This window comes from Cololabis saira, chromosome 20 (genome assembly GCF_033807715.1).
Source record: "Cololabis saira isolate AMF1-May2022 chromosome 20, fColSai1.1, whole genome shotgun sequence".
Classification (NCBI taxonomy): Eukaryota; Metazoa; Chordata; class Actinopteri; order Beloniformes; family Belonidae; genus Cololabis; species Cololabis saira.
In genome coordinates, this window is record NC_084606.1 from 983,630 (window position 1) to 1,004,172 (window position 20,543).

The following is a 20,543-nucleotide window of genomic DNA, read 5'->3' on the forward strand; positions in this document are numbered from 1 at the left end:
TAAAGAAGACGGTGAAAAGACCTCCGAGTTACATGAATATACAGTTAAATGACCCGACTGAAGACTTCACTAGACAACAGGGCGTCACAGAATAAATGTTGTTAAAACCTCCCCATGTGGAAGAAGGAGCTTTCAATAACCCATGACACGGAAAGAATTGTTTTTAATCCAAGATTCATTTCTGATATTTAATACTCTGGTTATTCCAGATGAAATGATGATGTTTATAAATCAGACGCCAGCACAGTTATGTCTGTTTATGAACATTTGATACCTGGATGGTTTATTAACCGCTAAACCACGTTTTAGGAGAAAATACTACAATTTGTTGAAAAACTACATTTGGAATCAAGTGTCATAATCGAATTGTACTTAGATTTTATTTTAATTAGTTCAGATAATAATAGTAGCGGAGAAGTGAAAATGGATGAGCGTGTGAAAGTTGTGGGTCCAGTGAATGAGGAATTTACATTTCTAAACCGCCCCCAGACAGAGTCAGAATCAAGAATAAAACAAGAATAATGAGATGAAAATCTAATTTATGATCAAACGTCAACATTCCAGTAAATAATAGTATTTACAGGTGAAAAATATCCAATAAAAACACTAAACCAAACCAAGAAAAATAAACAAACGGTGATTGTTATCTTCATCATCACCATCATCATCATCATCATCATCATCATCATCATCATCATCTTCATCATGGAGACTCTGAGGAACCAGAACCAGAGTCCAAGTCCAGGATCCAACAGAGACAGTTTCTCTGAGCGGAGACTCTGGAGACTAAACTGGACACAGAGACACTGAAGCAGACCAGTCCCAGAATCTAAATCCAGCACAGAGCGGTTCAGAGAAGCTGGTGATGAAGGTGTGGAGGTGGATCAGTCTGTCAGAGACGACTTCATAGAAGGACAGAGTTCCAGCAGGAACGTCCACGTAAACTGCTGCTCTGCCAGAGTCTGGACATGGAGATGAGGAGGTGGTGGATGTTTCTCTGTTATTGTGACGGACACGGTACCGATCACCTGGATAACAGAACAGACTCCAGGAATGATCGTTTCCTCCAAACCTACAGTCATCAGAGTCTCCTTTCCTGCTGATTCTTCTGTAACTCACTGATACATAAACATGTCCGCTCCACTGGACCTCCCAGTAACAGCGACCCGTCAGAACTTCTCTACACAGCAGCTGAGGATAGTAATCAAACCTGTCTGGATGATCAGGATATGACTGATCCTCCCCCACAAACATCATCTCCCTGTTGTTATCAGACAGTTTGATGTTGTTGTGGACTGTGTTTGTGTCGACGGTGAGTTGACAGGAATCTGATGGAGAGAACAAACAAGCAGCTGCAGTTATTATTGATCACTTATTGATCACTGATGGACTCATGAAGGAGTGAAGATGGTTGAATAAAAACACACGTACACTTCCTCAGACCTGGTGTCAGCCATCGTTGTCCAGCAGGCTCCACCCTGGAAGGAGGAGGAGGATCAGACCAGCTCAGTATTGGGATTGGGCCTTTGACCGTTTTTATTTCAGGGGGGATGATTTGGACCGTTTTTATTTCAGGGGGGATGATTTGGACCGTTTTTATTTCAGGGGGGGATGATTTGGACCGTTTTTTTTTCAGGGGGGATGATTTGGACCGTTTTTATTTCAGGGGGGATGATTTGGACCGTTTTTATTTCAGGGGGGGTGATTTTGACTGTTTTTATTTCAGGGGGGATGATTTTGACCGTTTTTATTTCAGGGGGGATGATTTGGACCGTTTTTATTTCAGGGGGGATGATTTGGACCGTTTTTATTTCAGGGGGGATGATTTGGACTGTTTTTATTTCAGGGGGGATGATTTGGACTGTTTTTATTTCAGGGGGGGATGATTTGGACCGTTTTTATTTCAGGGGGGATGATTTGGACTGTTTTTATTTGAGGGGGGGGATGATTTGGACTGTTTTTATTTCAGGGGGGGATGATTTGGACCGTTTTTATTTCAGGGGGGATGATTTGGACTGTTTTTATTTGAGGGGGGGGATGATTTGGACTGTTTTTATTTCAGGGGGGGATGATTTGGACCGTTTTTATTTCAGGGGGGATGATTTGGACTGTTTTTATTTCAGGGGGGATGATTTGGACCGTTTTTATTTGAGGGGGGGGATGATTTGGACTGTTTTTATTTCAGGGGGGATGATTTGGACCGTTTTTATTTCAGGGGGGATGATTTGGACCGTTTTTATTTCAGGGGGGATGATTTGGACCGTTTTTATTTCAGGGGGGATGATTTGGACTGTTTTTATTTCAGGGGGGATGATTTGGACCGTTTTTATTTCAGGGGGGGATGATTTGGACCGTTTTTATTTCAGGGGGGATGATTTGGACCGTTTTTATTTCAGGGGGGGATGATTTGGACCGTTTTTATTTCAGGGGGGGGATGATTTGGACCGTTTTTATTTCAGGGGGGATGATTTGGACTGTTTTTATTTCAGGGGGGGATGATTTGGACCGTTTTTATTTCAGGGGGGATGATTTGGACCGTTTTTATTTCAGGGGGGATGATTTGGACTGTTTTTATTTCAGGGGGGGATGATTTGGACCGTTTTTATTTCAGGGGGGATGATTTGGACTGTTTTTATTTGAGGGGGGGGATGATTTGGACTGTTTTTATTTCAGGGGGGATGATTTGGACTGTTTTTATTTCAGGGGGGATGATTTGGACTGTTTTTATTTCAGGGGGGATGATTTGGACCGTTTTTATTTCAGGGGGGATGATTTGGACTGTTTTTATTTCAGGGGGGATGCCATCTCCCCTCATCCCCCTCAACTCCAGTACTGACTGTAAGACAGAGCTGATACAACAGTACGTCCTCAATGCTGCAGCTTCTCCACCAACACCCTGTTACTCCCAGAGGGAGGACCGTCACCCAGACACGGTAAAAATAAGTTAACGTAGCGCAAATTAATGATATTAACGTTATGGTACCTTGCTAACATAACGTTAGCCCTGTGGAGGGCTGGGTTTCTGTTAATTATGATGACTGTCGATGCGACTAACACATTTAATCTGTAAAAACACAGAGCTGTAGAGAGATGAGGGTGAATAATAAAAACGTACTAAAGCTAACTGGGTAGTTTTCAGTTTTATCTCTGTAGTCATTGATGGATAAAACATCAAGTAGCGCTGGTGGCTAATGTGCTCCAATACAGCAGGGCTCAGAATTATATTTTGAACACAAAACACAAAATCTTATCAAGACTTTAACTTAAAACTCAAATAGAACTTAAAAGGTGCTTGACACAAATGAAAGTTCAATTGAAACACGTGGGAAAAACACCTCACCTTTTAAGTTATGTGTGTGTTATCAGGTGTAATGGCATTTTTAAGTTAGAAATAAGAACATTTCTTGCTAAGATCCTTAGTTTTTTTTAGGAAAAGCAGTGAATTTGGTCGACTGGTGTAAGTTCAGGGTTTAGAAATGCAAAGCCATGAACCTACTGGATTATATAATTTAGTTTTAGTAATGTCAATGTAGCAGGGCTAGTGCTATGGGGGCCGACCGACGGGACAGAGGACACAGGTTTTCAGTGCAGGAACTCTTTATTTTCTCCAGACACACTCAAGACACACGTGCGCAGCAGAACCTTCTCCCAGCAGCAGCAGCCCCTCTCTGGAGTGCAGCTGCTCCTTATGAAGGGAGGCAGGGTGGAGAGGTTGACTGGATACACCTGTACCCAATCTCCTGAGTGGCTGCTCCTCCACCCTGCCACAGTCAATTAACATCTAACATCCTATTAGGGCCCGTGTACTTACAGTGTGAAGGCCCTATTGTACCTGTAGGAAATGTTCTGTTTTTTTTTTTTTCCTTCTTCCGATGAAATGAGGGTCTTTTTTCCCCCTGAACATGCCCCAAAAGTCACCAAATTTTGCACCAAGCCAGGCCTGGCGGAAAATGTGATATTTAATGGTTTGCATTAATGGGCGTGGCCTAACGGCTCAACAGCGCCCCCTAGAAAACTTTGTGACTCAAGCCCCACAATACGGTTTGACGTACATGCACGAAAATCGGTACACACCTGTATCATGTCGCAACTTAAAGAAAAGTCTCTTGGCGCCATGGCCGAAACCAAACAGGAAGTCGGCCATTTTGAATTAATCGTGTAATTTTGGCGCAATTTATGCCATTCCTTCAGCCGTTAATGCGGCCCGAACCGTAACGTGCACCCAGGTGTGTTATACATCAAAATGTGCGTCTCCATCCTGCGACGACGCGCATTACTTTTCTCTGTGAAAAGCTTTACCATGGCGATGATAGACACCAAAAAGCACCCCCCCCCCTTCTTCTGATTGGTCCATATTTGGTAGTTCCTATTTTCTGCCATAACTTTTGAATGGTTTGATATAGAGAGTCGTGGGTGGGGTCATCCACTAAATGTCCAGCCTGAAGAATCTACATCAAGTCATACAAGCTTCCACTGCAGCCTGAAGGTGCACAAGGGTGGAGGACCGTTCATCGCTGCTTGCAGCTTTAATGTATGTTTATAATTGCTCTTTAACTAAACAAAAATATCTTTTTATCCAATTACTCAATTAATCGATGGAATTTTCAGTAGAATACTCGATTACTAAAATATTGGATAGCTGCAGCACTAGTGTCCTACCTGAGAGTGTCCTACCTGAGAGTGTCCTACCTGAGAGTGTCCTACCTGAGAGTGTCCTACCTGAGAGTGTCCTACCTGAGAGTGTCCTACCTGAGAGTGTCCTACCTGAGAGTGTCCTACCTGAGAGTTTCCTACCTGAGAGTGTCCTACCTGAGAGTGTCCTACCTGAGAGTTTCCTACCTGAGAGTGTCCTACCTGAGAGTGTCCTACCTGAGAGAGTCCTACCTGAGTGTGTCCTACCTGAGAGTGGCCTACCTGAGTGTGTCCTACCTGAGAGAGTCCTACCTGAGTGTGTCCTACCTGAGAGTGTCCTACCTGAGTGTGTCTTACCTGAGAGAGTCCTACCTGAGAGTGTCCTACCTGAGTGTGTCCTACCTGAGAGTGTCCTACCTGAGAGTGTCCTACCTGAGAGTGTCCTACCTGAGAGTGTCCTACCTGAGAGTGTCCTACCTGAGAGTGTCCCACCTGAGAGTGTCCTACCTGACAGTGTCCTACCTGAGTGTCCTACCTGAGTGTGTCCTACCTGAGTGTGTCCTACCTGAGAGTGTCCTACCTGAGAGTGTCCTACCTGAGAGTGTCCTACCTGAGAGTGTCCTACCTGAGAGTGTCCTACCTGAGAGTGTCCTACCTGAGAGTGTCCTACCTGAGTGTGTCCTACCTGAGGGTGTCCTACCTGAGAGTGTCCTACCTGAGAGTGTCCTACCTGAGAGTTTCCTACAAGAGTGTCCTACCTGAGTGTGTCCTACCTGAGAGTGTCCTACCTGAGAGTTTCCTACAAGAGTGTCCTACCTGAGTGTGTCCTACCTGAGAGTGTCCTACCTGAGAGAGTCCTACCTGAGAGTGTCCCACCTGAGTGTGTCCTACCTGAGAGTGTCCTACCTGAGTGTGTCCTACCTGACAGTGTCCTACCTGAGTGTGTCCTACCTGAGAGTGTCCTACCTGAGTGTCCTACCTGAGTGTCCTACCTGAGTGTGTCCTACCTGAGAGTGTCCTACCTGAGAGTGTCCTACCTGAGTGTGTCCTACCTGAGAGTGTCCTACCTGAGAGTGTCCTACCTGAGAGTGTCCCACCTGAGAGAGTCCTACCTGAGAGTGTCCTACCTGAGAGTGTCCTACCTGAGTGTGTCCTACCTGAGAGTGTCCTACCTGAGTGTCCTACCTGAGAGTGTCCTACCTGAGAGTGTCCAGCCTGAGTGTGTCCTACCTGAGTGTGTCCTACCTGAGTGTGTCCTACCTGACAGTGTCCTACCTGAGTGTGTCCTACCTGAGAGTGTCCTACCTGAGAGTGTCCTACCTGAGAGAGTCCTACCTGAGTGTGTCCTACCTGAGTGTGTCCTACCTGAGTGTGTCCTACCTGAGAGTGTCCTACCTGAGAGTGTCTTACCTGAGAGTGTCCTACCTGAGAGAGTGTCCTACCTGAGAGAGTGTCCTACCTGAGAGAGTGTCATACCTGAGAGTGTCCTACCTGACAGTGTCCTACCTGAGTGTGTCCTACCTGAGAGTGTCCTACCTGAGAGTGTCCTACCTGAGAGAGTCCTACCTGAGTGTGTCCTACCTGAGTGTGTCCTACCTGAGTGTGTCCTACCTGAGAGTGTCCTACCTGAGAGTGTCTTACCTGAGAGTGTCCTACCTGAGAGTGTCCTACCTGAGAGAGTGTCCTACCTGAGAGAGTGTCCTACCTGAGAGAGTGTCATACCTGAGAGTGTCCTACCTGAGAGAGTGTCCTACCTGAGAGTGTCCTACCTGAGAGTGTCCAGCCTGAGTGTGTCCAGCCTGAGTGTGTCCTACCTGAGAGTGTCCTACCTGAGAGTGTCCTACCTGAGAGTGTCCTACCTGAGTGTGTCCTACCTGAGAGTGTCCTACCTGAGAGAGTGTCCTACCTGAGAGAGTGTCATACCTGAGAGTGTCCAGCCTGAGAGTGTCCTACCTGAGAGTGTCCAGCCTGAGTGTGTCCAGCCTGAGTGTGTCCTACCTGAGAGTGTCCTACCTGAGAGTGTCCTACCTGAGAGTGTCCTACCTGAGAGTTTCCTACAAGAGTGTCCTACCTGAGTGTGTCCTACCTGAGAGTGTCCTACCTGAGAGTGTCCTACCTGAGTGTGTCCTACCTGACAGTGTCCTACCCGAGTGTCCTACCTGAGAGTGTCCTACCTGAGAGTGTCCTAGCTGAGAGTGTCCTACCTGAGAGTGTCCTACCTGAGAGAGTCCTACCTGAGAGTGTCCAGCCTGAGAGTGTCCAGCCTGAGAGTGTCCAGCCTGAGAGTGTCCTACCAGAGAGTGTCCTACCTGAGAGTGTCCTACCTGAGAGTGTCCTACCTGAGAGTGTCCTACCAAGAGTGTCCTACCTGAGAGTGTCCTACCTGAGAGTGTCCAAACTGAGTGTGTCCTACCTGAGTGTGTCCTACCTGAGTGTGTCCTACCTGAGAGTGTCCTACCTGAGAGTGTCCTACCTGAGAGTGTCCTACCTGAGAGTGTCCTACCTGAGAGTGTCCTACCTGAGAGTGTCCTACCTGAGAGTGTCCTACCTGAGAGTGTCCTACCTGAGTGTGTCCTACCTGAGTGTGTCCTAGCTGAGAGTGTCCTACCTGAGAGTGTCCTACCTGAGAGTGTCCTACCTGAGAGTGTCCTACCTGAGAGTGTCCTACCAAGAGTGTCCTACCTGAGAGTGTCCTACCTGAGAGTGTCCTACCTGAGTGTGTCCTACCTGAGTGTGTCCTACCTGAGAGTGTCCTACCTGAGAGTGTCCTACCAAGAGTGTTATACCTGAGAGTGTCCTACCAAGAGTGTTATACCTGAGAGTGTCCTACCTGAGAGTGTCCTACCTGAGAGTGTCCTACCTGAGAGTGTCCTACCAAGAGTGTCCTACCTGAGAGAGTCCTACCTGAGTGTGTCCTACCTGAGAGTGTCCTACCTGAGAGAGTCCTACCTGAGAGTGTCCTACCTGAGTGTGTCCTACCTGAGTGTGTCCTACCTGAGAGTGTCCTACCTGAGTGTGTCCTACCTGAGTGTGTCCTACCTGAGAGTGTCCTACCTGAGAGTGTCTTACCTGAGAGTGTCCTACTTGAGTGTGTCCTACCTGAGAGTGTCCTACCTGAGTGTGTCCTACCTGAGAGTGTCCTACCTGAGAGAGTGTCCTACCTGAGAGAGTGTCATACCTGAGAGTGTCCAGCCTGAGAGTGTCCTGCCTGAGAGTGTCCAGCCTGAGTGTGTCCAGCCTGAGTGTGTCCTACCTGAGAGTGTCCTACCTGAGAGTGTCCTACCTGAGAGTTTCCTACAAGAGTGTCCTACCTGAGTGTGTCCTACCTGAGAGTGTCCTACCTGAGAGTGTCCTACCTGAGTGTGTCCTACCTGAGAGTGTCCTACCTGACAGTGTCCTACCCGAGTGTCCTACCTGAGAGTGTCCAGCCTGAGAGTGTCCAGCCAGAGAGTGTCCAGCCAGAGAGTGTCCAGCCTGAGAGTGTCCTACCTGACAGTGTCCTACCCGAGTGTCCTACCTGAGAGTGTCCAGCCTGAGAGTGTCCAGCCAGAGAGTGTCCTACCTGAGAGTGTCCAAACTGAGTGTGTCCTACCTGAGTGTGTCCTACCTGAGTGTGTCCTACCTGAGAGTGTCCTACCTGAGAGTGTCCTACCAAGAGTGTCCTACCTGAGAGTGTCCTACCTGAGAGTGTCCTACCTGAGAGTGTCCTACCTGAGAGTGTCCTACCTGAGTGTGTCCTACCTGAGTGTGTCCTAGCTGAGAGTGTCCTACCTGAGAGTGTCCTACCTGAGAGTGTCCTACCTGAGAGTGTCCTACCAAGAGTGTTATACCTGAGAGTGTCCTACCTGAGAGTGTCCTACCTGAGAGTGTCCAAACTGAGTGTGTCCTACCTGAGTGTGTCCTACCTGAGATTGTCCTAACCGAGAGTGTCCTACCTGAGTGTCCTACCTGAGAGTGTCCTACCAAGAGTGTTATACCTGAGAGTGTCCTACCTGAGAGTGTCCTACCTGAGAGTGTCCTACCTGAGAGTGTCCTACCAAGAGTGTCCTACCTGAGAGTGTCCTACCTGAGTGTGTCCTACCTGAGATTGTCCTAACCGAGAGTGTCCTACCTGAGTGTCCTACCTGAGGGTGTCCTACCTGAGAGTGTTCAGTCTCCAGCGGGGATCCTCCAGTCTAGACAGAAGCTTCCCTGCTGACTCTCCTGGATGGTTGTAGCTCAGGTCCAGCTCTCTCAGGTGGGAGGGGTTGGAGGTCAGAGCTGAGGCCAGAGAAGAACTTCCTTCCTCTGAGATCAGACAGCCTGACAGCCTGCAGACACACAACACAGGTCTGCTTCATGTCCTCTGCTCAAGTGTCCTGCTGCAGACACGTTTAGCAGCATGTTCACTGGACCTGGAAAAGACTTGAATGAATCCTGACCTGAGAGACTCCAGGTGACAGTGTGGACTCTCCAGTCCAGGACACAGCTGCTCCAGTCCAGAATCCTGCAGGTCGTTGTTGCTCAGGTCCAGTTCTGTCAGACTGGAGGACTGAGAGCTGAGAACTGAGGACAGAAGTGGACAGATGTCCTCTGAGAGGTGACAGCCACTCAGTCTGCAGACGGAAGAAAAGAACAACAACCTGGTTATTTCACTGTTGTTGAAGAAAATGTAGTTGTGTCTCCAACTGTTTTGCTGGTCTTCAAATAAAGTTTGTGTTAAATCACTTTTAAGCAACAAACAATTCAAGCTGCTTTACATGATAAAAATATGAACATTAAAGAGGGAAAAGATCATGACGTTTAGTTCAGTTGGCAGAATAAACAAAGGTTAGATTTAAACTAGACTTACAATTAAGTAATAATATTATCATTGTTTAAATTTAAATTCAGAATAGTTCCAATAATCCATCAAAGGCTGTAAACTAACGAGTTTTAACTTGATTCAAAGGAACTGAGGGTTCCGGTTCCAGCAGGTTTCTGGAGGTTTGTTCCAGATCTGTGGAGCATAGAAGCTGAATACTGCTCCTCCATGTTTGGTTCTGGTTCTGGGGACACAGAGCAGACCTGGACCAGGACACCTGAGCGGTCTGGGTGGTTGCTATGGTAACAAGTCTCTGATGTATTTTGGTCCTGAACCATTCAGTGATTTTTAAACTACCAGAAGTATTTTAGAGTCTATTCTCTGAGGTGCAGGGAACCGGTGTAAAGATCTCAGAACTGGACTGATGTGTCCACCTTCGTGGTTCTGGTGAGAACCAGCAGCGTTCTGGATCAGCTGTGTGATTGACAGCTAGTCAGACCAGTGAAGACGCCGTTGCAGGAATCAAGTCCACTGAAGATAAACATGGATGAATTCTTCAAGGTCCTGCTGAGACATCAGTCCTTGATCCTGGAGATGTTCTTCAGGTGATAGAAGGACAACTTTCTACATGTTTTAATGTCTGTGGAGGTCCAAGTCTGAGTCCACGACTACACCCAGATTTCAGGTCTGAGTCCACGACTACACCCAGATTTCAGGTCTGAGTCCATGACTACAGACAGATTTCAGGTCTGAGTCCACGACCACACCCAGATTTCAGGTCTGAGTCCATGACTACACCCAGATTTCAGGTCTGAGTCCATGACTACACCCAGATTTCAGGTCTGAGTCCATGACTACACCCAGATTTCAGGTCTGAGTCCATGACTACACCCAGATTTCAGGTCTGAGTCCATGACTACACCCAGATTTCAGGTCTGAGTCCATGACTACACCCAGATTTCAGGTCTGAGTCCATGACTACACCCAGATTTCAGGTCTGAGTCCATGACTACACCCAGATTTCAGGTCTGAGTCCACGACTACACCCAGATTTCAGGTCTGAGTCCACGACTACACCCAGATTTCAGGCCTGAGTCCACGACTACACCCAGATTTCAGGTCTGAGTCCACAACTACACCCAGATTTCAGGTCTGAGTCCACGACTACACCCAGATTTCAGGTCTCATCAGTGGTTTGTAGCTGCAACACCTTAAAGCTGTGTGCCGACTCTTAAAAGCTCTTCTTCAGGTCCAAAAACTACTAGTTCAGTTTTGTTTGCGTTCACCTGAAGAACATTATCCCACATCCACTTATTGATCTGTTCTCTGCATCTACTCAACACTTGTATGAGCTCATTGTCTCCTGGTGACATTGAAATGTACATCTGTGTGTCATCTGCGTAGTTATGGTAACTTATCTTGTTGTTTATTATTACCTGAGCTAGCGGAAGCTTGTAGATGTTAAATACGAGGGTCCTAGGATAGAACCTTGGGGAACCCCATATTTCATTTATGTTGATTCTGATGTAAAGTTACATGTTGACACAAAGTAGTCCCTGTTCTTTAAGTGAGACTCAAACCAGTCAAGTATTGGTCCAGAAAGTCTGACCCAGTTCTCCAGTGGCTCTAGTAAAATACTATAACAGTAGGAGATGCTGCGCTGAGGTCCAATAGTACCAGCACTGTGGTTCTTCCACAGTCTGCATTTATGTGGATGTCATTGAACACCTTGACAATGACGGTCTCAGAACTGTGGTGAGCAGGAAAACCGGACTGGAAGACGTCGGCTCATCCTGGTCCAGAAAGGAAATGTTCACGCGGATGGACGGATATGGGGACACACAGCGGTACAGACGGAGGTTCCACCTCCAAGGTGTGAGGATGTGGGATGAAGAACCCCTGGTTCCTCCTCCAGCGTCTCTGGATGATTCTTCACGTTCTGCTTTTGACCAGAGGATAAAAGCTGACGGTCACGTAGATGCAGCTTCTGACAGATACCACGTCCCCATGACGCTGCAGGGCGTTCTGCATCACTTCCTGTTGCGGTCTGTGTGTCGTAGCGCATCTCTCCTGTCTGCATCACTGATTAGCGCTCCATTTCTTGGTTTGGTCACATGTTTACCGCCGTGAACTTGGGGTACGCACCTGGCCACTAAAACACTAAGTTAGTGTGGTACCGCTGTGTAACTCTACCAAAACAATGTGGGACCTCAAATCTGACCGGTGACATGTTTGGCGGCATGTCGTCCTTCACCGCTGGCTGTCCAGGTGGAGACCAAGCGCCGACCATCTCACTTCTGGGTCGGGTCTCATGAGGAACTCTGACTCGCTGCAGTTCCTCGACTGGCCGCTAGAGGGGGTAAAAACCAGTTCATGGTTGATTTCACGTCCACGACAACTCTGAGGACGGTGAATGTGTCACGTCAGGAGAGTTTATAGAAAACATTACATCTATTTGTAACATGACTGATGGACAGTCGGCTCAGCTGATGGTCATCCACCACCACTCAATCATCCCTCATCGTCATGGTAACAGTCATCAGTGGGTTGTAGTGACCCAGCGTCGCTAAACGCAGTAATCTTGGATTTCTCCAGGGAATCAACATGTGGAAGGAGATGTTCTGCTGGAATCCTGAATCCTGCTGCTGCACAGCTGGATGATGTTGTTGACAGAACTACAGCTTCAGTGTCAACAACGTTGGACGGTGTCGTCCCTCAGGAACAGAAGGACAAAGGTCAGAGCATATCGGCCCCGTGGTTTGATTCACAACTGCAGGTTTTAAAGCTAACATCCAGAAAGATGGAGAGAAAGTGTCGTTCCCATAACTTAATCAAGATTACATTAATCAAGAATCAATAATATGGTACTGATTAGACCACACTGAGGTTTAAACCTTTGATTTCGGTGTGGAGTGTTGAGGTGAGTTTGTAGTGAAGTGGGTCCTACCAGTAAAACTGGACTGAAGTGAATTATCTGCTGCAAGGGAGTCAGCAGGAAAAGCCTTGAGTGAATCCTGACCTGAGAGACTCCAGGTGACAGTGTGGACTCTCCAGTCCAGGACGCAGCTGCTCCAGTCCAGAATCCTGCAGGTGGTTGTTGCTCAGGTCCAGTTCTGTCAGACTGGAGGACTGAGAGCTGAGAACTGAGGACAGAAGTGGACAGATGTCCTCTGAGAGGTGACAGCCACTCAGTCTGCAGACAGAAGAAAAGAACAACAACCAGGTTATTTCACTGTCATGGAAGAAAATGTAGTTGTGTCTCCAACTGTTCTGTTGGTCTTTTAGGTCCAGTGTGACATTAAAGTCTCTGGAAATGAAAGAACCAGCACTCACTCATGTGAGGTTGTGCTGAAAAAAGACCCAAACAAGTGAAGAAAACATGAAATGTGGAGGTAAAACCAGACGTAGTCAGAAACTAGCCTCCACTCCAGAGGTCCAACATGTGTCTGTTGGTACTTACACAACTTTCTTGGAGGCTTTGACCACCGGCAGCAGCCTCCGTAGAGCCTCCTCTGAAGCTGAGAACTTCTTCAGGTCAAACACCTCCAGATCTCCTGATGACAGTAAGATGAAGACCAGAGCCGACCACTGAGCAGGAGAAAGTTCATCTCTGGAGAGACGTCCAGACCTCAGGGACTCTTGGACCTCCTCCACCAGAGACCGATCGTTCAGTTCATTCAGACAGTGGAACAGGTTGATGCTTCTCTCTGCAGACAGGTCCTCACTGATCTTCTCCTTGATGTATTTGATAGTTTCCTGATTGTTCTGTGAACTTATTTGGTTTGATGTCATCAGACCTCGTAGGAGGTTCTGATTGGTCTCCAGTTTGAGACCCAGGAGGAAGCGGAGGAACAAGTCCAGGTGTCCGTTTGGACTCTGTAAGGCCTTGTCCACAGCACTCTGATAGAGGTCGGTCTCTGTGTTTCTCTGTTCATCCAGCAGGTTGACTCCAGAGTTGATCAAGTTCTGATGGACATGAAGAGCAGCCAGAAACTCCTGGACACTCAGATGGATGAAGCAGAAGACCTGGTCCTGGTACAGCCTGCTCTCCTCTCTAAAGATCTGGGTGAACACTCCTGAGTACACTGAAGCGTCCCTGACATCGATGCCACACTCTTTCAGGTCTGGTTCATAGAAGATCAGGTTTCCTTTCTGCAGCTGCTCAAAAGCCAGTTTTCCCAGAGACTCCACCATCTTCCTGCTCTCTGGACTCCAGTGTGGATCCGTCTCAGTTCCTCCATCATACTTGACCTTCTTCAGTTTAGCCTGGACCACCAGGAAGTGGATATACATCTCAGTCAGGGTCTTGGGCAGCTCCCCTCCCTCTCCAGGACGTTCTCCAGGACGTTCTCCAGGACCGTAGCAGTGATCCAGCAGAAGACTGGGATGTGGCACATGATGTGGAGGCTCCGTGATGTCTTGATGTGGGTGATGATCCTGCTGCTCTGCTTCTTATTTCTGAACCTTTTACTGAAGTATTTCTCCTTCTGGGGGTCAGTGAACCCTCTAACTTCTGTCACCATGTCAACACACTCAGGAGGGATCTGATTGGCTGCTGCGGGTCGTGTGGTGATCCAGAGACGAGCAGAAGGAAGCAGGTTCCCCCTGATGAGGTTTGTCAGCAGCACGTCCACTGAGGTCGACTCTGTAACATCAGTCAGGTCCTTATTGTTGTGGAAGTCCAGAGGAAGTCGACTCTCATCCAGACCGTCAAAGATGAACACGACCTGGAACTCTTCAAAGCTGCAGATTTCTCTGGTTTCACTGAAGAAGTGATGAACTAGTTCCACCAAGCTGAACTTTTCCTCTCTCAGCACATTCAGCTGTCTGAAGGTGAATGGAAGCAGGAACTGGATGTCCTGGTTGGCTCCTTCAGCCCAGTCCAGACTGAACTTCTGTGTTAGGACTGTTTTCCCGATGCCGGCCACTCCCTTCGTCATGACCGTTCTGATTGGTCCTCCTCTTCCAGGTGGGGGTTTAAAGATGTCTTCCTGTCTGATGGCTGTTTCTGCTCTGTCTGGTTTCCTGGAAGCTGCTTCAATCTGTCTGACTTCATGTTCTTCATTGACCTCTCCTGTCCCTCCCTCTGTGATGTAGAGCTCCGTGTAGATCTGTTCCAGAAGGGTTGGGTTTCCTGCTTTAATGATCCCCTCAAACACATGCTTGTGCTTCTTCTGCAGCTTAGACTTCAGCCGCTTTTTACAAACTTCAGCAAAAGTACCTTAATAAAAGTGGAAAAAAGAAAGCAATTAGTTTTTATACAGTTCAACTTATTTCTTATAAAGAATCAGGATGTGAACCAACACTGGTCGACTCTAACATTACGATCAGCTGTACAATACTGAGTAGAATCACGTTTAACACCAAAACACCTCTGAACATTCAGGACGTGGAAGTGACAAGAACATCTGGGGTCCTGGTTTCTAGTACCAGGATGTTGGCAGTACGGGGGTTGTGGGTTTGTGGGTTGTTGTGTTCTTGTTGTGGTGTCTGAGAAGTAGATTTTCCAGGTTTAGCATTTGAAAACACCAGAAGAGGATCTGATCCAATCAACAGTATTTATGGAAGAGGAAAACCAGGACTACAATCTTCCAGTTATCTCGTGGTTGTAAACATATTTATGCTGTCCTGTACAGCGAGGGTGCAACTCTGGGGGGAGGGGGTGCCTTTAGGGGGCGAAGGTTGGTCATCTCCTGAGGCATTCTGTGCTTTTTCTGGGGCGGAAGTAGCTCAGGTGGTAGAGCGGGTCATCCAGTGATCGGAACGTTGGCGGTTTGAATCCCGCTCCGTCCCAGTTTGCTGTCGTAGTGTCCTTGGGCAAGACACCTTACCCACCTTGCCCCTGTGTGTGAATGTGTATGAATGTTTGGTGGTGGTCGGAGGGGCCGTTTGGCGCAATATGGCAGCCACGCTTCCGTCAGTCTGCAGGGCAGCTGTGGCTACAAAACGTAGCTATCACCATCGGTGAGAATGTGTATGAATGAATAATGATCTCTGTAAAGCGCTCTGAGTGCCTTGAAGGGCGCTATATAAAACTAAGTCATTATTATTAGAGCCTCTGGCTGCGCCTAGTCCCGCAGCTTTGAGAAAACACAAAAAGTAAAAACGTAGAAACGTGCGCCTTAAGCGTGAATCGAGTGGTATGACTTTTTTTTTAGCAATTGACCATTGGCAATTTGGCACCATCCGGAATGCATTGGGAGAACTTTGGAGTCTCACCACTCGCACAACGTTACTCTAAAAATTCGGAACCTATTTAGAAAGTTGTAGGCCCTGAATTTATCTACAGTCCTCTGAATTTTCAGAGTGATCACACAAATAGTTCTCGCACGAAGTGCAAAAACATTTCCAAATTTCCAATCTAATGATTTTCCCATGTATGTGTGGCCGGAATGTCACACTGTGGATGGGATGAGATAAAAAAAAGCCCAAATTCACCTTTTTCTGAGTCACCTAACTTTCTCATACTTGTACGTAGAAATGTCATTCAAACTTCAAAATGGAGGAAAACTTCTCTTCTCTCTCCAAACCCACAGTTTTTTCCTAAGATGTACACTTTTCAAGATATGAGCACTCAAGCGAGGACTGGAAATCACTTTTTGTCAAATCTAGAGTGCGGGTGTCGGTTTCTAGAGTGGCAGAAACAGTAAAAAAATAACCTGAATTTTTATTTGTAACTCGAGCTCACGGCTTAACCGTAAAAAGCAGACAAATCTTTTTTGGTGAGAATGTAGACATTGGGATTCATAAAATGTGACTTCGAGAGGTGGGGTATGCACTAAATTTAAATGGGGGGGGCGGGGGGGGTCGAGGCTAGTGTGCCGCCAGTACCTTTTTCAGTCCCAATTCACTGTACTGTAGCAAAACGTTTTCTTCAAAAAAGTCTAAATCTGTCTTCGCACTGAGCTTTCTCACTCATTTTAAGGAATATCTGAATAAAATTAAGATTGTCAGAATCTGCCGGGTTCTGTGTCTCTCTCATTTTTTCTGCAAGGAGCTACGGTTTTCTCACAAATGGGAGTGATTTGAGACCTTGTCAGAAGCCAAATTCTGGATTTTTCTCACAGCCAAACTGGAAGGTTCTCAAGAGAGTTTCTTGTTGCCGGGGCAATCAGAATTCAGCTGCTGACTCATTCAGCCAGAACTGGTCACATGATTCAAATCTGACCCCTGACCTTTGACCTTAGCCGACCCCAAGTCCTGCAGCCTGATGGGTTCTGGGGGAACAGTTAATACACAGTAAATACCCCCCACAACAAATAACCCCCACAGTAAATACCCCCCCCCCCCTCCCCCCCAGTAAATACCCCTCACGGCAAATACTGTAATGGCAAATTTTGGTATAACAATGTCTGTTGCCTGTTTTCAAGTGAACATTCCTATGCAGAGGTCATGCTCCTTTGACACAGAGCCTGGCATGGTTGCCAGGGTGATATTCTGTCTAGTTCCCAGCTTCTCACCTATACGATAGCTTGTCTCTAAACACGTTCAGCTCACACAGGACTGACTGTTGGACTGTGTGGCTCCATTCATGAATGTACATTTTTCCTCTTTTCATTAAAGCATCAGAAAGACAGCTGAGGTGTCCTGACATTCATTTTTAAACAACAATTTTTGCCACCACAATACCCCCCCACCAGTAAATACCCCCCCAGTAAATACCCCCCACACAGTAAATAGGGTGTAAATTGGTGCAAATTAGCCCCGCCCCTTCTTCTGATTGGTCGATAAGTGATAGTTCCTATTTTCTGCAATAACTTTTGAATGGTTTGATATAGGAAATATCATAAAAATCGCAATCATCCAGCAGTAGGCCCATGGCACTTCCCTGGAAATTTTGTGTTTAGTTATTATTTATCCAGCAGGTTAAATGTTAAGAGAAATCCTCTTACTGCTCTGCAGACGCTCAGCCAGCTCCTCCTGCTTCATTCTCCTCAGGAAGTTCACTGTGATCTTCACAAACGCATCTCTGATGCTCCTCTGCTCTTCATCCTCACCACGCAACACATGCTCTAGGGATTCTGGGTAATCTGGACTCAGACCCCTCTGGATCTTCTTCAGCTCGTCCTTCACAAGCAGGACGATGTTGTCCTCCAGCAGCTGGAACAGAAGACCACATGGAGGACACAATCAGACTGAAACCTCGGAGACAAACATCAGGTCGATGATGGACAGACTGACAGTCCACTGGTCTCCAGAGACCAGCATGGAGACAAACATCAGGTCCATGTTGGACAGACTGACAGTCCACTGGTCTCCAGAGACCAGCATGGAGACAAACATCAGGTCCATGATGGACAGACTGACAGTCCACTGGTCTCCAGAGACCAGCATGGAGACAAACATCAGGTCCATGATGGACAGACTGACAGTCCACTGGTCTCCAGAGACCAGCATGCAGATGGACATCAGGACAACAGATGGAGAAGCAGTTTTTGTTCATGTACAGACCTGAAATATGGAGTCCAGCTGGGTCTGATGCTGCTGGACAGACGGACCACTGGGGGACTCTGAGAACTGCTGGTCCACTCTGTGGAGGAACCAGGAAGAATTAGCTCACATCATGTCTGTCCTCACAGAGACAAACAGCAGCTGAAGGTCCATGAAGTCCTGTTGGGATGAGGACAGTCCATCAGAGGACTGGTGGTGGTGAAGGTTTACTAGTCCTGCTGATCCAACGAGAACATGTGACCTCAGTGAGAGCTCTGCTCATTCACACGTTCACAAGATCCAGTTCTGCTCCAAAAAACGTTAGAGATCAAGGAGACGGACAACTGATGGCGACATGAAGCAGCTGGGGAACTCTGGACCATCATCAGGATCAGTAAGAGGAACTCTGGACCATCATCAGGATCAGTAAGAGGAACTCTGGACCATCATCAGGACCAGTAAGAGGAACTCTGGACCATCATCAGGATCAGTAAGAGGAACTCTGGACCATCATCAGGATCAGTAAGAGGAACTCTGGATCATCATCAGGATCAGTAAGAGGAACTCTGGACCATCATCAAGATCAGTAAGAGGAACTCTGGACCATCATCAGGATCAGTAAGAGGAACTCTGGACCATCATCAGTAAGAGGAACTCTGGATCATCATCAGGATCAGTAAGAGGAACTCTGGACCATCATCAGGATCAGTAAGAGGAACTCTGGATCATCATCAGGATCAGTAAGAGGAACTCTGGACCATCATCAGGATCAGTTAGAGGAACTCTGGACCATCATCAGGATCAGTTAGAGTGTTACGGCCCCCAGCCGTTACTGCCTTTGATTTAGTGTGTAATTTTACTTAATATTTTTTCCTGTATTTTTTGGGCGAGTGAGCACTCCTGTTTTTGATCCATCTTCTTCCCACTGACAGTTCAGATTGACAGGTCCCACCTCCTGCCGCAGCCATTGGTCCTCCACAGCTGGGGCAGATGAGACTGACGAGCTGACACCAAGCTGCTGGTCCTCAAAAGCAGCACACCTCAGTCAGCATGAGAGGGCTGCTACTGTTCAGTGTGGCAATCCTCCTCGCTGTGTTCTGTGCTCGATTTGTGATCTGTGTTAGTCTGCTGTCTGCTTGTGAGCAGTTCTTGTTTGAGTTAGCTGTATTAGCTGTGTGGTTTTGTAACTGGCTGTAGCCTGTATTTTATGTTATACCGAAGCAGTAAGGGTAAACCGCCATTTAATTTGATCCCCTTTTTCTCCTGTTTTTGTTAAGTTAGAAAGTTAGGCTCAGATATTGTAATTTTGTTTGATCTTTTGTTTCCTCCCAGGGCTTAGGTAGTCTGGTTGAGAATATAGTTTCTTTTGTTTGTTGTTTTGGCCTAGGTTTACCCCGAAGAGAAGCTTCATTTTCATTTTTGTCATTTTGTTTCTTTTGTGCTAACCCGGTTAGCACTGATTTGAATTTTGGATGTTGAACCTTGAGCTGTGCAACAATAAATACAGCCTTTTTGTTGTGAACCATCTCTCGCTGCCTCATTCTTATGTTGCGCCTCTGTTCCCCTAGCCTGGGACGTAACAAAGAGGAACTCTGGACCATCATCAGGATCAGTCCTCTGGAAGGTGAGACCTCCAGATGTGTCAACCAGAGGAAAATACATGATTTAAATACATTTAATGTGTTTAAACACATCTCACCTCTCTGAAGAAGAACGTTGGTCTCCTTTCAAGTCAAGTATCCAGTCCTTTGACCAGTCGCTCTTCAAGGACAAACAGCTGGGTTCATGTTCCAGAGAGTCTGCATTCTGATGGACCCTGATAGAAGACAACAGTTAAATGTACATATTCTATTTAAATGAAAAATAAGTTATACAGATAAAAATATTTAGTCTATTAAAAAATGATTAAACATAAATCATTTGCAGCGTTTGGATGCACTCACCTCTTTCCAGCAGAACGTTGGTCTCCTTCAAAGAAGACTATCAAGTCTTTTAATCGGTCGCTCTTCAAGGAAACACAGCTGGGTGCAGGTCCAGGTCCAGGTCCAGGTCCAGGTTCAGGTCCAGGTCCAGGTCCAGGTTGATTCCTGTAATAATGATGTTTGGTGATGTGAGTCTTGAGCTCTGACATGCAGGAGAGTCAGGGACAGTTAGAGATGCTCATCTCACCTCTGAGCTTTGCTCCGACTCTCATGTTCGCCACACAGAGAGGTTTTAGAGGGAGGGACTCCGTCCTCTCCGTCCTCACACTGGTCCATTCTGCTGAATTCACGTCCACATCAGCTCACACACACACCTTCATCTGCAGAGGAAACACACATCACTGGTGCTGCACACAGACCAGCTGATCCAGCTCTGGTTTGTTGCTCTTTTGTGTTATTTGCTTCTACTGAGCAGTTGACGTCACTTGGCTCTATTATTAGGACCCGAGCACTTACAGTGCAATGGCCCTATTGTAGCTGTAGGAATTTTCCTTCTTCCTTCTTCTAAACGTTCTCCAAAAGTCACCAAATTTTGCACCAAGCCTGGCGAAAAATTTGATATTTCATGGTTTGCATTAATGGGCGTGGCAAAATGGCTCAACAGCGCCCCCTAGAAAACTTTGTGCCTCAAGCCCCACAATACGGTTTGAGGTACATCCACGTACACACCTGTATCATGTCACAACTTAAAGAAAAGTCTCTTGGCGCCATGGCCG

At 47.0% G+C, this 20,543-nt stretch overlaps 1 pseudogene; it reads right to left on the bottom strand.

Moving 5' to 3' along the window:
- Positions 1-260: 260 nt before the first annotated feature.
- On the bottom strand, positions 261-19,256 carry LOC133420898 (NLR family CARD domain-containing protein 3-like; annotated as a pseudogene).
- Between the last annotated feature and the right edge of the window lie 1,287 nt (positions 19,257-20,543).